This window comes from Garra rufa, chromosome 21 (genome assembly GCF_049309525.1).
Source record: "Garra rufa chromosome 21, GarRuf1.0, whole genome shotgun sequence".
Lineage (NCBI taxonomy): Eukaryota > Metazoa > Chordata > Actinopteri > Cypriniformes > Cyprinidae > Garra > Garra rufa.
Window position 1 is genome coordinate 27,684,896 of NC_133381.1, and position 18,167 is coordinate 27,703,062.

The 18,167-nt window shown below is 34.5% G+C and overlaps 1 protein-coding gene across 1 annotated transcript in view; it reads left to right on the plus strand.

Annotated features, from left to right (window-relative positions):
• Window positions 1-18,167, plus strand: part of babam2 (BRISC and BRCA1 A complex member 2) — a 181,689-nt gene that overhangs the window by 45,282 nt on the left and 118,240 nt on the right. The window lies entirely within an intron of this gene.

Sequence of the window (18,167 nt, forward strand, 5' to 3'; positions counted from 1 at the left end):
TTGCATAAAATTCAAGGCATTGCTTGCCTACAAAACAATCACTGTCTGCACTCCTTTACCTAAATTCACTTCTTCAGATTTATGTGCTCTCCAGAAGCTTCTGTTTTGAATTGCGTTTTACAATTGAATGATGCATTATAGTGCTGTTCCAAAGAGGGCACAAAATCACTTTCACAGACTTTTACCTTAACTGTTCCCTACTGGTGGATTCGACTTAATTGGAGTCATAAGCCATCTTCAAGAAACAGCTAAAGAGACATCTCTTCCATTTACACTTGGCCCCTTTAACACTAGCAATCTCTATTTCTATTCAATCTACTTGTTTTATTTTTATTTATTAAAAAAACATAACCAGTAACACTTGCACTCTCTCTGTTCTGTTTCTATTCTATTTACTTGTTTCCTTTTTATAGAGTAAAAAAAATAATAATAAAAACAACGTAATTCTCTGCCACTAGTGTATTGTTGGTCTTTTGTTGGTTTGATTGCTTCTGTTGTCCTCATTTGTAAGTCACTTACAAAAGCGATAAAAGCATCTGCAAAATGATTAAATGTAAATGTAAATAATGATAATGATGATAAACTCTGAATATTTTTACTCAACATGAATTCATCTATCAGCCAATCACACAGCAGAAATAAATGTGACAACAGCCAGTCAGTGCATGTTGATAATAAGTTTGCATGTTCTGCTTGTCTTTATGTGAATGAACGACATAGTTTTATTTACTACACATGGTGTCTTCAGCATCTGATTCTCAGTATATGAGAATAGTCTACATAAACTTTTTTTTTATCACCAAAGATGTTAATTTCACCAGCTTTTGACTGTTTCATTTGAGGAAAACTGTCAAATACATGATGTCAAAAAAAAAAAATCTGTTTAACTTGGAGAAATTAAGATAGATATACTAAAATGTAATTCTTAAAGTAATAATAATATTATTTAAAAAATAGAATATATAGCATGTATATGTGCATCAAAAACAAAATAAAACAATGTTTTGTTGTATATTTAAAAGCTTGATTAAATTGTTAGACATTATTTTTGATGATAAATGTGTATTCAGTCAACAATCTCTGAATCTAAAAAAAAATAAAAATAATTAAAGACATCAGAATTAAAAAATAAATAAATAAATGGATTTGCACAAATGCAGTAGAGATGTCCTGATGCTTCTTTGTAATTTGCCCTTAGTATTGGCATTGTAATTTAATATGCTCTTGTATGGGCACACATTACTTAAAACATTATGACTAGGCATAGATTGTGTTGATACCACAGAGATCACAAGTTTGATTTGGCTAGCTGTGAAAGCACTGCATGAAATAGAATATGAGTCAGCTAGCTCTAAACAAGCTACTGTAATTTTATTCAGATACCTTTCATTCAAATAGCAGTCAGTACCTGAGAAACTTAAGCCTTGGCACATTCATGGATAAAGGTCAAAGAGTGCATTACAGTGCAGACAAACATATTTTTATGCCATATACCATTTTAGAAAGCATGAAGAGTCAGAATTTGTGTTAAAAATTAGACAGGCCACTCAAAAAATCGTGCAAGAAATTGTATCAGGACGGCTTTAGGAAAGGATCTTCTGGAAAACGACCTTCCTTACCTTATATTTACATTGACATGCCGTATTGCATTTGGCATTTCATTGCATTCAGTACTGTATTCAATGCCTTTTGTTGATGATAAGAAATTTTGGTCTTGGGCATTAATTGTGTGAAAACTTAAAAAGAATGTGCATTAAAATAAGGGTTTTATATTAATAGTTGTAATGCAGTTTGCCCATCATTAGCTGGAAAACCATAACAATTCATTGTCAGACTAGCCACAGCTAATCCTGAGTGTAGACTAATGGAACGTTGGCCCAAAATGATTCAGCATGCTGTAAGGAGGGCCAAAAATGATACTTTATTCCAGTCTTACTTAATTCCTTTAACCAGGCCATTCACTTGCACAACTTGGCGGAAAATGTATGATTAAGTGACTGTGCTTCCCAGAATGTACCTTTGGGATCAGGAAGCCAGACCTCAATTAGCACTTTAGGAAAGACACTACAGGCTAAAAACGTTATTTTTTTTGTACTTTATCTATTTGCTTCTGTAGATTTTAATTACAATACAATTACAGTTTTAAGACTGTCTTCTCAAAATTAGTTATTTCAAGCACTCTGCTAGAAATCTTTACTTCAGTAGCCCTTACACACTAAAATTTACAGTTCTATCTGTATTCAAAAGATTTCAACAGAGGTGTTTGTTCATATAACATTTGCCTGATTTTATGCAACCTTTTACACATAAAAACATGATGATTTTTTTTTTTTTTTTTGCCTGTTGACAGTTTTTTTTTTTTCTCGGATTTGTGGAGTGATTAAAAATATATATCCGTATTCTTCTCTGTAAGAACTGTAATATGCCAACGAAATGAAACAAGAATTTTGAACCTGGCTTTATCTAATCAGGTAATTATAAATTAGGTAATTAAGCATAACATAAATATATCTATCTATATATATATATATATATATATATATATATATATATATATATATATATAATTATAGTGCCTTGCATAAATGAGTACACCCCCTCGGAAACTTAACAAATTCAGCAATTACTTTTTACTTAGAATACATGTTAGGGCTCTGTAGAGCTATAATATTCCAGCAAGTCTGCCTGTTTAGTTACCAATTTAGACTGTTAACATTATTCAGGAAAATACAGTTTTTTTAATCAAAGTAATAAAATGCTGTGTTGCAAAAATGAGTACACCTTCCTAAAAGTTACTAAATAAAATGAAATAAAATTTTCTGGTTTAAGGTTGAGGCACGGTTTGATCAACAGAACCAAAACTGTTAAAGATAGGTAATTTCTTGACAATTACAAGTGTTATATAGCCCACTGAATCATACTCAGACTTGATGATGACAACAATGAAAGCACTTGAAAGAGAACTGTCAGGAGATGTATTTCTTAGCATAAAAGAAGACAGTGGCACAAGAGGAATACCAAATTATTGTTTTAAGTGTAAACATATAGCAAAAATAACAGGAATGCAAAAACAATTAACTTGTGGAAAGGCCTCTGAAATAATTAGGTCTTTCATTTAGCTTTATTTAGTGATGAGTGAGCTTTTGCTAGAAAAAGAGCAGGAGAAACACCAAGAAGGTGTCTCAGAGCCAGCAAAAGCTATGAAAAGAAATTACACTTTTCTCACAGAGTAAGATGCAGCCTGCAGAAGTGACATGCATGGTTGTTTATCCAAACTTGAACTGCCTACTTTTTTCCCCCAGAAGTATCATGATTCACGATTTTATCACTATTCTTATGATGTTGGTTTTACTACTTTGCAAGCTGTCTGAGCAGTAAAGCTAAACTAATTTCCCTATTTCATAAACACAGCCTTACATGGAAACAAAATATAAAATAAAAAAGAATGGCAGATATTTAGGCCAAAGTGGGCAAAGATAAAAAGCTGTCATTATTTTATCTTTGTTATTAAAAAATAAGAACAAAGGTACACATTACAAATACACAATATAAAATTAAAACAGTGGTTTATTTTTCAGGTACAGTAGGTGTATTTAGCAGTAGCATTCAAGAAATTGAATTGACAAATGTAAAAATAAAACACTACGTATACATTAAAATATACACTTTTAAAGTTCTTTAAGAGCAGTGAGTGATTTTTCTCTTTGTGTTTTGTTTTATTACAATTATAGGGAAAGCTTACCCGAAGATTACAGTTCTGTCATCATTTACTTACTTACTTTCAAGTTTTTTTTTTTTAAGCCTGAATGAGTTTCTTTCTTCTGTTGAACATAAAACTTATTTTGAAGAATGTGGGTAACCAAACAGTTGCTGGTCCCCAAGTTACTTCCATAGTATTTTATTTATTTTTTCCCACGATCAAAGTCAGTGGGGACTATGTCTGGTTACCCACATTCTTCAAAATATCTTCTTTTGTGTTCAGCACAAGAAAGAAATTAATACACATTTAGGACAACATATGAGGGAGTAAATGATGGCAGAAATGTAATTTTTGGGGAACTATCCCTTTAATGGCAAGCAGCAGCATGTTTAGTACTGTCATTTTAAAAGCTGCACGCATCTAATATACAGGCATGCATCTGTTTTCTCTCAACTGTTTACTTTCACTTTAGACATAACCAAAAATGTTTATATGTAATCCTTGTGTGTTTTTGACAGTATTAGCTCAATCAGACACAAAACATAACTTAGTCCAAGATTTAGGCGCTGTTTACAGGCTTTTTATTGTGCTCAGAAAAAGCGCACATCAGGGCAGCACGTGAATGAACTGTTTAACCAGCAAGACTTTAAAGCACGTGCAAATAATGTAGTTTTGTGATTGTAACTCTACCGCTGAGATAACATTTGATGTGAATGTATGTCGGTATGTTGTTGTACAGTATATTGAAATGGATGCGTGCTGGAGCACGATACTACAGTATTTTTTCAAAAGCAGATCGTGGAGACATTTTAAATGTACATATTAAGCTCAAGTACCCCAAAAAGCAAAAAACTACCATTTTTGAGCTCAGATTATAAAAAGTAATGTATTATCCTACTTGATGTCTTAACCAATTAATATGTTTGTTACTACATACCTCCTGTAATTTCAAGTCAATCAGACCATTGCACACTGAAATATGGTTATCCATGTGTTCATACTGTCTGTCTTAAAGGAACACTCCACTTTTTTTTGGAAATAGGCTCATTCTCCAACTCCCCCCGAGTTAATAAGTTGAGTTTTACCGTTTTGAAATCCATTCAGCCGTTCTCCTGTTCTGGTGATATCACTTTTAGCATAGCTTAGCATAGATCATTGAATCCTATGAGACCAATAGCATCACGTTCAAAAATGACCAACGAGTTTCGGTATTTGTCCTATTTAAAACTTGACTCTTCTGTATTTATATCGTGTACTAAGACCGGTGGAAATGCAAAGCTTCAGTTTTCTAGGCTGATAAGATTAGGAACTACACTTCCATTCCGGCGTAATAGTCAAGGAAGTTTGCTGCCGTAATATGGCCGAAGCAGGAGCAGTAATACCACGCAGCACATGTGCAAATGCTAAGCTAGCTGGGAACTAATTTCTGATAATACTCCGCCTGCTTCAGCCATATTACAACAAATATGGAAACTCGTTGGTCATTTTTGAACGCGATGCTATTGGTCTAATAGGATTCAATGATCTATGCTAAGCTATGCTAAAAGTGATATCGCCAGAACAGGAGAACGGCTGAATGTATTTCAAAACGGTAAAAATCAACTTATTAACTCGGGGGTGTCACGTTAGAGAGATGAGGTCAGGGTCCAATTGCAGGGAAGGTGAGTTTTAATGTAAAAATAAACAAACAAACAAACAAAACAAAGGCCAACACGGCACAACAAAACACAAACAAGGCAAGGTCAGGAACATAAACTTCAAGAACGAGAATGACGAAAAACAAACCACACAGAAACCAGGATACAGGAAACAATGCAGCAAGAATGAGTAGTGGGAAGTGGGCAACTTTATAGTCTGTATAATTGTGAACAGGTGTGGGTGAGATGAGTGTAATGATCACAAGACAGGTGTTCACAATCAGGGGAGTGAAGTGCGGGAGGAAGGGAAACAGCGACATCGCGTGGAGGAGGGAAAAGCTGCAGCCCAGAGTCATGACAGGGGGGAGTTGGAGAATGAGCCTATTTCCAAAAAAAGTGGAGATTAATGTTTAGACTTTTGCATATTATAATCTGGAACTTGGATGTGGGAAATAATTACAGTTTGATCCAAAAGAAGTTTTAGCATATGCTACAGAACATAGTTAACTAACTTGCTCTATGAGATTGTGTGCTACACTAATATTACTTAACAGGCATTACCTTTTAAATCTAAAATATTGTAAATTTATTTTTAATATTTATTTATTGCAATTCTTAATTCTTAATCAACTAGGGAAGTATGGTGATATCTAATTAGTTAATATCCTATTCACCTGAAGTGTCTTTCCTTAATTTCCAGTTTCTACTTTCACCAAGTACATCATGCTGACTTATGAAATGTTATTTTATTATCTTAACATCCCCTTCAGTAACCCTCTTTCTGTAACCGAATCAAAATATTATGTCTGGTATTTTATCTCCTAAAGAGCAGAATAAGAGTGAAAGTGAAGCAGAGCTGAGTTTGTTTACATATGAGTAAGAATGCCTTTGTTTAGTGTCTTTGATTAACCTCCGTCAAACACTAACACTGCTTCAGCAGCACACTAAGCTTTACTACTTTTGATTTTAATTAGTGGCTTTTCTGGCCGTTGAGGAAAGAGCAGCTAATTGTGGTGAGGCGGCTGAGACAGTGGTCTAAGCTCCAGGATGGAACATCTGACGTTAGCCATGGGAAAACTGGAGAGATCAAAGAACACTCAGTTTAAGTTTCACCGGGCTTCAGAGAATCGAGGCTACAGTCTAGACAGCAAACATCTCAGCCTGTGGTGATGTCTTGTTTAGGCTTATATTAATGATTCATGCAACACATAATCCTGCTATATTCCACATTTTTGTGTGACCTTGTTTCGACCGTGGTGCAACCCACGCTTTATTAAAGGGTTTCGCGTTTAAAAAGGCATTGTAACTTAATATCATAATGTGACTATTGAATTGTTTGAATGGTGTTTGGTTAAAAGAATAACATCACATTACTGAACAAGTGAAACCATAGAGTCAAGTACTTTTAAACTATAATCAGAAGATTGGCTTTGGGTAATGTGTCATTCACTTCATGCATACTTATATTGGAAGTTATTATTTAGGGATATATTTTACACTTCAACTTCCATTTAGAATTAGGTCTATGGCTATCTTTCACCACAGATGAATGTGGCCCAAGTCAGTTTTTTATTATTATTATTATTTATTTATTTATTTATTTTGAATAGTTACATCTCAGATTTTACCACTTATTTATTTATGTCTGTCAGATCAGAATTCATGCAATATTTTATTATTTAATTTCAGTTTATTGCTATATTATTTTCTTTACATCTTTATATCTGGTATTTGTCTAAAACACTAAATATTAGGGATGCACCGATCCGACTTTTTCAGTCCCGATACCGATCCGATACCATTGTTGAATTAATAATAAACTGCATACCTTCCACCTTATACATTCCTTCCACCATGTAGAAGAAACTAAAGGCACCAGACTTTCCTAACTAAACATTACTTTCCTAACTAAGACAAAACAGATGTAATGTATTGAATAGGGCTGGTCCAAATACCATTTTTTGAGCTTCAAAGCTTTGGTAGTAATCAATACCGAATATTCGAAGCTTCGGAGGGAGGGGCTAAACATATTCTTCTCTCTAATAAAGGCAGGAATCTCTGTGTGTCTGTCTGTTTGCATTTTTATTATGTCGAGAACAGTTCATTCAATCGATTTTTGCTGTGGACCCAAAGAAGTGCAGTGTTGCATTTTGGTGCAATATGGACACATAACACGTTCAGAATTAATAAATTGTAATAGAACATTGCAAGTTGGAAGCGGCGCGCCTCACACAGGCAGAGCTTACATGCTTCGAGAACGGACAATGTGCTAGTGATACAAAACAAACAGTCTGTTAAAAGCAATACTTTCAATAAGGTAGCCTAACATATTTTAACAAACAAATCACTCCCAAATCAGAAATTAGCAGCACAGTAATTACTGACACCGTAAAGGGTATTTAAATAAAAGAAGAATGAAAAAAATGGCGCAGTGTTTATATATATATATATATATATATTATAAATAAATATACATTATATATAACGTTTGTGTATATAGACCTATATATAAAATACATATGTATATTATTTTGAAACCCAAAATAAATGAGGCTCAAACATTATTAACAAACGTACATTTGAGCACTTCCGCCAGTGAACAAGCAGCCTACAAAACGCTAAAATAAATAATACATTTAAATATGAAACTAGCCTAAACAGCTGCTGTTTTTAATAGCAAAGTGATTACTTTTATTTTTGTTTATTTAGGTTATAAAGTTAATTTAGAAATATATTTGAAAGACTTTTTATTTGTTATATTCAAGTTTTTTTTTTTTTTAAGTAACGGCAGAGAGATCAATTTAGCCTTCTCAAGTCATTCATTACTATTCAAGCGTGAATGAGAACCGTTTTGCGGAGGATGCAAGGTGTATAAAAAAAAATAGAATATTCGAATCTCAAAATTTAAAATCGAATGCCAACCCACCGAACGAATATTCGAATAATGGAATATTCTGGTCCAGCCCTATTATTGAATACTTATTTATTTGTTATTTAAAGAACAATTGTGCATTCAAATCGAAAATAGAATGTAATCAAACTTCTTAAAATAAATGTAAATAAATAAAATGTAGTAGTAGAAACAAAAGTGTATTGGTCAAACATACAATAGTAATCAAACAAGTTACCAAACATTATAAACATATTACGTGCAAAGTCCTGCATGAATTCAAAATAAAACAGCAGCTGAACCCAGGAATAAACTAATACAAAGTTGTTCAAACAACAACTTGGTCACACATACAAATAATATAACATTGTAAACATGTACAGTGTAGTGCAGTGTTACACCACTCCTGACCTGTGTTATTTTAAAGAATTCTGCATTCAAATCATAATCATAAAATCATAAAACATATGGCCTACTGAATTTTTTTTTGACGCGGAGCGGTGTTTCTGATATTAGTGAGCGAGGAGTGGAGCGGGAGCGGGAAATTGTGAACCGAAGCAGAGCTGGAGCGGAGTGATTATTAAATGCAAGGAGCGCGGGGGAAATTGTTGCCCCACCACTCCGCTCACATACTCTGCGCCGCATATAGATTTCCAGCCACGTGGTAAAGTTGCGTTTTTGAAGTTTTCTATATTATTATTTATTCTTTATACATTTGTTCATTATTCGTTTACTTTACCACTTTGACTTTGCATGTTCCGGTTTTGCGCAGCAGAGCTGCCTGCCCTGCTCTCTATTTTTGTTCGAAATGCCTTTGTTCTGAGATGGTGATAACAAACTTTAAATCTAACATTGTGATATATTGATGTTTGCTTTATATCTTTGGATTGTATTGTAGATAGCCAAGTGTTGATTTGATATATGGGTTAAATTGAGTAAACTCACTGTGGACCACATACCGCTTGGATATCGATGTTACTTAAAAAACTAAAACTTACATTTAAAAAAAAACAAACAAAAAAACTCCAAACATTTCTCTAAATTATTCTGATAAAAAAACGAAACGAAAAAAAAAAACATCAACTTTCTATTAAATACAAATCTGGTCTATTTTAATGGCTGTAATAGTATAAGCTGTTTGGCGGAAAAAAAGACGGGCTTCGGGTCGGACTCGGGCCAAAATTTTTGATAAGCTGTCGGACAAGGGCCGGGCTACAGCCTGTACGTCTCGGGCCAGGGCCAGGCTAGGGCTTAGATTTAAGGCCCATGCAGGGCTCTACAGTCACTGGCTGCGACGGAGGAAGAAAAAAAAAAAGAGGAAAAAAACTTTTTTCAGTATCGGGGCCGATATCTGATCCTAATATCGGATCGGTGCACCCCTACTAAATATGTTGTGTTAGATTTAAATTGGTTAATGTGATGTCTATGTAATTTTTAACTTTTTTGTACATAGTGTAAAATTTCTTCTAATGATGCAGTAGCTTAATGAATTTAGAAAGTCTTAGTATTATAGGGTCACAATAATTGTATATTGTGCCATTCCTGTATGGTTTATTCTTATGTAATGGTTTAAAGTGCCTGTTATTTGCCCCTCTCCCCTCCTCTGGATACATGATTTCCCATCAATCCCCATGGAGGGATTTTTCATTGGTCTCCTGGAATTGCCTTCAAGTTTCTAGGCCCACTTCTGGCAATCACACAAGCAGTTCTGTTTTTTTACGAGTCACTTGGCATTATGGGAAGGATGAAGCATTGACAATAGAGAGGTAGGAGGGGTTGTGTTTTGGCATGGCCTGAATACACCGTTTATACTGACCAGGAAACTGCTGGGAAGTGTATCGCCAGGGAGATTTTGGAAACAACCAGAGGACACCTATGGCTAGATTTAGAAGTGTTAATGTTAAACCTGTCATCTCTTTCTAATTAAGTAACGTTTGATTCTGGTAAAATGATTGAGATTTAATTTTTCTAAACTTTATCACTGTGACTTTGATTTGATGTGCCCCAGTTGCAGGGAATTAAAAAAAAGTCTATAGCTGGAACAAGGTTTTGAACCTTGGAGATCTCTTATTTACAACAATGATTAGGGTTGTAAAGAGCTAATTTTCTGAAATGTCTACCAGAAAACTGGAGAAAAAAACCCTGAATAAATTCCAAGTGGAAAAAAACACACAGTTCACACAAGATCTTTGTTTTACACTTAGTCATGCAGCCTGTATTATTAAGACACTATCTTATTAAGACCCTGTCATAACAACTAGCTTGACAAACATTTTCACAGGCTTTCACTTTCAGATTTATATCTCTTTTCCATTAAAACCTTTTTACCTTTTCCAGCCTCTTAAATTTGCCCATCTGGAGTTTCCAAACATTTTGCAACAGTCTGTCCTGAGTGACCTGTGCAGTTTCAGCCCTTTCATTTCTCCAGCCCTGTTTGCTTCCAGGTCTCCTACACACCGGGAATTCTGCTTTGAACAGCAGTTTGAAGTGTTTAAAGTAATAATTGTAAATATCTGCGTTTAGCCTGCACCTGAACCATGAGTGCACTTTGGGAAATACCCTCAACTTCCAGAAATATGCAGGAGAGGGGAGGCAGGCACCTCGGCATCATTTTCTGACTTTAAGTGTAATAATCCTCTGCAGCTCTCACAGAAAAAACGGTTTGAAAAAAAAAAAAAAAAAAAAAAGCTGCTTTAAACCCATTGAGGTCAAACTAAACAATAGGGTGATATGCAGCAGTAAAGCCATACAAATAACTACACGTTTTCAAAGCAGTTCAACTGGATATGTCAGTGTCTCGCTTCAACCCATCCTGAATCCTTTACCTTAAATTATGCAGCTTATTGAGAATTGTGTTGTTTCTAAAATGGGTGATACATTTTATAGATTTACTGAGAAGGATGATTAGAGACTTGGTAAAGAAAAGTTCATTACTGATGTCTGTCATGGGAAAGGAAATGGAGAATTGAAGGCTTTATGGTGGATGCGATAAAAAAAAAAAAAAAAAAAAAAAAAAAACTTTTAATAGAATCTACTGTTCCTGCTGAAGAAACACCTCATGTCCCGCTACACAACAATGCAATGGACGGTGACCATATACAGAGGCAGACACACCTTGGCACACTTAACCACCATTTCCTCTTGCTTCCTGTTCTGCCAAAGCAAATCCTAAAATTAATGCAGCTATTACTGGCAAAGTCATTGACAGAAATGGAACTATGGAAATATTTTTTTGTATGTTTAATGGTGGCTTACAATATTATTGTGACCCAACAGTGATGCTCTGTTTATGAGCATGTATTTTGCATTTTGTATTAATGAATAAATAGTAATGTCAAGCCAGTCTTTTCTGTTTGGTTATCTGTACTTTGGTTAGATGTTCATTTTACAACCCTGTTACTCTTTCTGGCTTAAAGTAAAGGAGTAGTTCATTTCCGGGACAGATCCAACAGAATCCAAGGTGTTCATGCCTTTCTTTTTTCAGTCTTAAAGAAATTATGTTTTTTTGAGGAAAATATTTCAGGAATAATCTCCATATAGTGGACTTCAATGGTGCCCGTAAGTTTAAATGTCCAAAATGCAGTTTCAGTGCAGCTTCAAAGGGCTGTAAACGATCTAAGCCGAAGAACAAGGGTCTTATCTAGTGAAATGATTGACCATTTTCTAATAAATAAAGTGCAATTTTTATTTTTTAAATTTTTACTTTTTAACCTCAAATGCTCATCTTGTCTAACTCATGCGCATATGTCCTCTGTGTATTCCAGGTCAATACAGTTAGGGTAGGTTGAAAAACTCCCATCTCATTTTCTCCTCCAACTTCAAAATTGTCCTACATCGCTGTTTTACCTTTTTTTAACATAAAGGCTTTTTTTTTTGACCTTCTTTGCATGTTCACTTTGTAAACACTGGGTCGGTACTTCTGTAGCGATGTAGGATAATTGTAAAGTTGGAGGAGAAAATGAGATCGGAGTTTTTCGACCTACCCTAACTGTATTGACCCGGATTAAGTACGCATGTGCATGGCAGAGCTAGACAAGACAAGCATTTGAGGTTAAAAATGATGAAAATTTTTATTTGTTTTAGAAAATGGCCGATCGTTTCGCTAGATAAGACCCTTATTTCTCAGCTAGTATCTTTAGAGCCCTTTGAAGCTGCATTTAAAGGTTGTATCAGCGATTTCTAGCCTGAAACATAAAGTGTCAATTTCAGCTGACCTTTCTTCACGATCCGCTCGCTGCCTGCCCCATAAATTGTCTGTGAAAAAACCGCGTCTCTCTGGTCAGCCTAGGGTCCGAGATATGCCAAAAAAACAATAGGCACTACCAACCTTTCCACAGATAAACAAACAGTGTTCCAACCAATCCGTGTCAGGAAAGGTCAGCTGAAATTGACACTTTATGTTTTAGGCTAGAAATCGCTGATACAACCTTTAAACTGTATTTTGGACATTCAAACTTGCGGGCACCATTGAAGTCCACTATATGGAGATATTTCCTAAAATGTTTTCCTCAAAAACACAATTTCTTTACAACTGAAGAAAGACAGCATGAACATCTTGGATGACAACGAGGTCAGTACATTATCTTTACATTCTTGTTAGCATTACTTTAAATTGTTATTAAAGTGTGTACATTTTGTTCTATTAATTGAGTATAATAATGTATTTTTATATCATTTAAATATATATATATATATATATATATATATATATATATATATATATATATATATATATATATATTGATAGAAAAAAACAATCATATAAATCAGAGTTTTAATAAATTTAAAGTAAAATAGCTTATGGCCTAATATGGTGGACAAAAAGCAGTTTCTGAAGGTTAGGCACCTGCTTTCACTTTGTTGGGAAAAACACATACTTTTCTGTAGTTTCAAAGCCTATTTTGTACCCTTTTGTGGGAAGTGCCTTTTCTTTTTTTTTATTTGAAGCATCATGCTCATGTGAAGAGAACATTCTGGACCTCATCAGCCAAGTGCCTTTGAACACATGACAAAATCAATTTAGTGTGATCTTAAACTTGGCACTCTTTAGACACTCTTCATGAGGAAAACTGAACACTTGCCCACACTCAAATTAGACGCTAGCTCAGATTAATTTAATACTCAAAATATTTTTCCTCTTTTTAATTTTCTGCTCAAGTTTGTTGCTATTTATTGGGGCTGATTGCCAGCGGCACAAAAATTATATTAAGGTGCTTAAATATTAGCTGTGCCCTAAAGAATTATCTCTGAATTTCAGATGACAGCACCTCATATAGACCTTTGGAGAAGCATTTTGAAAACAGAAACAAGTATTAAAGAGTTCAACCTCAAAACCTTACATTACATTTTATCACTTTTTACATTTTGTGCCGGTTTCTGTTTGCGAAATTTTAAAAGTTATAAGCTTGTTGCCAAAGGCATCAATCTACCCAGTCCAGAAAATCCAGAATTTATTTTTTAAATCTGTTTTATCAACAGATTCCCATTGTTTAATTTGCTCACCAACAGATTTTGTTGTTTCTGCATTATTATGCAGAAAGCCACTGTCAGAGCAGCTCTTTCTGCTTTTGTGTGTGTGTTTGTGTGTTCACGTGTGTGGGAGGTTTGCTCTGAAGGTGAGGAGGACTGGGTGTGCCTCTCGGGCGTTACTGAACCCGGAGGCGTCACGCCCACGGCACATCAACCTCAGCCCAGCTCTGACAGATTAACTTACAGGAACTTGCACTCCCCTCTTAAAACGCTCCCAGTGTGGCCACATATAACAGTGAAAAAAAAAGACTTCATAAAGGTCTGCAGAACAGTTTTTAAAAAATTCTGGTTCATATACATTTATTATTATTATTAATTGTTACCACTTTTTTTGTCAGTGTGCCCCAATGCATTAAACTCTACACAGCAAAATGTCAAGCTAAACTGTACTTTCGAAAATTAGCAAAAGACAAAGTAAACAAAATTGAGTTTTAAAATACATATATCTGTTAAAAGATACCTATATAAAAATTACCTTGATGCAACCACCAGGGAAAAAAGGCTGGTTGAAATATATGTACAGAACTGCTACTGTATGCTTTCTAAAGAGAAAAAAACATGAAAGTTAAAGTTCATCACATCACATCCTGCTAGCTTTTGCTATGATAAATTCTAGAAGATGCACAGTGTTACACACAAGCACAATACACCATCCTGGTATGCAGTAACCATTAACAGCATAAGATGTCACATAAAATCCTGATAGGAACAAAATGAGAAGAAACGGTTATTTCAGTTAAAACAAAACAAAACATCAAATTCGAGCTTTTACAGAGAAGTGTGGGAATGTAAATTTACATTTTTTTTTTTTTTACACTTTTTCTCTTAAAAACAGATAATGATAATTCTAAAACAATAAAGAGTTTAATATAATGTTTATGCTACATGGACCATTTATCTGCTCGGCTCAAAGTAATAGAATGTAATTACAGTATTTTTTTGTGATTAAGCTATAGCATATATTGTGCATTTATTACTAAATGAATTTAGACTATGTTTTTCATACAAATACCTAGAAACCATATAGATACATTTTGTATCACATTATGGTATCGAGGTGTTGTATGCATGGTTATCATGTATGGTATAGAAGACCAATGGTTAATTTTAGTAAAATTCAAACAGTCAGAATTACTGACTGCACTATATTATTGGACTGATATCGGAATCGCCCGATAATGGCTTTAAATTTAAATATCGGCATTGGTCGGATATGAAAAATTATGCCGATAATTCTTGTAGATGAGAGGAATAACTTACATATGCTCAGGGTGTGCTAGTGATTAGATCATGTTAACAGTGTGGCCCATTCTTACAGCAAAGGTTTGCCTGAATGATGATTAGATTTACTGTTTTTGCTCACTGTATGTAATCTGAGAATGCACATACAGATTGACGACTATTTACAAATATTAAATCTTATAATAAAATGTTAAGGTTACCACAGCATTTTTCTGAGAGAGAAAAAATGCAGTGATTTGATACATAGTTTATTTATAGTTGTTTTCAAAGCTTCAATGTACTGGCGTTGTAAAATAACTTCATTATTGTTTAATAAAAAAAAAAAAAAGGTTCTTGTTAAAAACTAACCAAAATTTTAAATAATTTGCTTGTAATTTCCACACAGACTTAGTGTTGTTTCCAAACAAAAGGAAATATATCAGTATCAGCATCGGCTATCGGCTAAAATGAGTTGAAAAATATCGGCATATCGGATATCGGGTGCATCCTTAGTCAGAATAATTAAATTTCACCATATAAAAATAAGGTTGTTACAATTTTAACAGATGTTACTGTTTTGATAATGAACAAATTTACATCTGCATCCTAACTATTGTCAAATGTACATTTCTAAGAAACAAAAATAAAAGTAATATTATTGCATGCACTGCAAACTGTGCTGAAGATACGTGTCATTAAAGTCAGGCAACACACATTTTTATTTTAAGATATGTATTTAGGAAAAAAATTACTGGAAAAGTGTAAAAATTCAAAAAAGTGAAGTGTTTGTCATGTTCTGACCATTAAGAGTAGTTAAAAAAAAACACAATTAACTATTTACAGCTTTTACTTAGGAACAAAAATCTGCCTTTAAAAGATTTAAAACTTTTCTTGAAACCAGCCCTAGTTTTACCATGGCATTTATAAAATGTCTTTTAGGAAAATGACAAAATTACAATCATATTATGTTATACAAAAATAAAATTGATTCTACAATGAGGATGTCATTCATTGAAAGGAAAAGATTTTAAACACCTTTTATTGTCTCTCTGTTGGATTTTGTATTTATTTATTTATTATTTTTTAGGTCAGTTTGCAATTTGTAATTTTTGTTTATTGTGTATAATGATGATATGTTACAAAATGAAGATTGCTCTGTCTTCTCTCTGAGTAAGAAATGGTTTCCAGGCAGACAGGACTTGGAGTGACTCAGAAAAAGTGTAAATATTGCATCACTGTACCTGCGTAGGCCTTTTGTTTTATGGCACGTATCTACCATTTTGCGACTGACTGCTGTCTCGATTGTATTGTCTGGGGAGCACAAAGTGACAGAGACTCTCCAGGGGCCCTGGTAAGTCCAAACACAGTTCCTCTGACACAGCACATTCCTCAAGTCGGCTTTCCTTCGTTTTCTTCATCCTTAACTCTCCTCGGGCTGGTTATTGCTTCATCCTAAAACGTACCTAAACAATATCCAACTTGTTTTCCGTCGCCCACTCATTACGGGAATCCTGTTGTTGCTGGTAACCATAGACGGCCCAGGACGATGAGGTCATTGCTGGTGTAAGCATCCTGCTCTGCCCCAGCTTCCTCTCCCGGCAGAAAGGATGAGCCCTTCCCTCTCCAAAACAATGGCGTCTTTCTTTTTGCTCAGATTGATCTATAGAGAGACGTACAGAAAAGTGGCCAGACGGACAGAGGTCGGACAGAGAAACCAGACTGTTATTGTCAGCTTTTCTAACCGTTCAGTGCCTAAGTCTTTCTTGTTGATGTGGCATGCAAATAGCTTTGACATTTGACCCTCGTGATCTCAAAACAGATAGATCTTAAAATAGAGCAATGACTGATAAAAGTGGCTAATGGAGATTGCTTGTGTATGTGAAACACTGTGGTTATGTCATCATCAGCTGGCTCATAGCATTTCTGGCATGGGTTTAGCTGCTGAATGCCTCAAATGTTTTCTGGGGTCATTTATACTCCGTATTTGTGAAAAGCAGTCAAATGAGAGGTTGTACTTCACACAACTGTCATGCTTTCATATAAAATGATGTAATTCAGAATTCCTTTGAAACACAATGACGTGGCAAAGTCAGAATGCTCTTTGGTTTTCTTGTGATTCTCTGATCATGCTACAGATCCTAGTATAATGCTCCAGTTAATGGGAAAAACACCTATAAACATCTGTATAACTGATTAATCTAGGGTGTGAATCTTTGGACAGACAGCGAAGTAGATTCATAATGATTACATTTGATTTAATTATTTAATTCTGTATTTTTAAAGTGTGTTAACAGTAGCGATGGGCGATATGTCCAAAATCTTACAAGTTTGTAACTTTAGATTACTATTCTTGATACTAATTAAAACAGTACAGTCTTTGCAAAGTTATTGTAACTGTAAATTGTCAACAATAAACAATTGTGATTACCAATCTGAAATGACAGATGAGACTGTTAAGGTCATGTAATTTTTACAGATATGAGCTAGGAAGTCCTCAGCAAGGGCACCATCTTGAACAATCCCTTGGTTCACAGGTTTGAGTATTCAGTGTTCAGTGCAGGATTTGTTCATTGAGAATCACTTTGTGTATCTAGGTTTAAATGTCATTTATTAATCTCAAAATGAATCAAGACCCTGTAAATCTAAATCTGACTGATCTGTGTCTGGAAACCTGTGCCCTTGTTGTGATTTGATCTTTGTAGCATAGCTGAAAACAGTATATCTACTGTTTATCTTCAGCTTTACCATAGCCGATATCCACCCTGTATTAATGTGATGAATAGCAGTCTAATAACTGTTTCACACAAGTCTTACTCCCTACCAAGGGGAGTAATGCTGGGCAATGATGTCATCTCGCTATTAAAGACAAGACTTAAGACATTATCCAGAAAACCACTCCTCATATGTGGAAACATTGACTTTCTCATGACCCCCTGATCCTGCAAAAAATGTAAAATTCTGTAACAGAGGAGCAGTTTTTAGGGTGTTGTAATTCTTAACCAAGATGGGAAACTGTTTAGCCCATGACTCAGTAAAACATTTAGAAGTGTTTCTTAAGTCAGTATGAAACAGAATTTATATCAGCGAATGATATTCATTGAAATTTTGATTAGATTGAGGAATGTAGGCATCCTATACCAGAATGAACCTACATGACGTTGGCTGGTTGGTTATTGGTTAAAGTGATAGT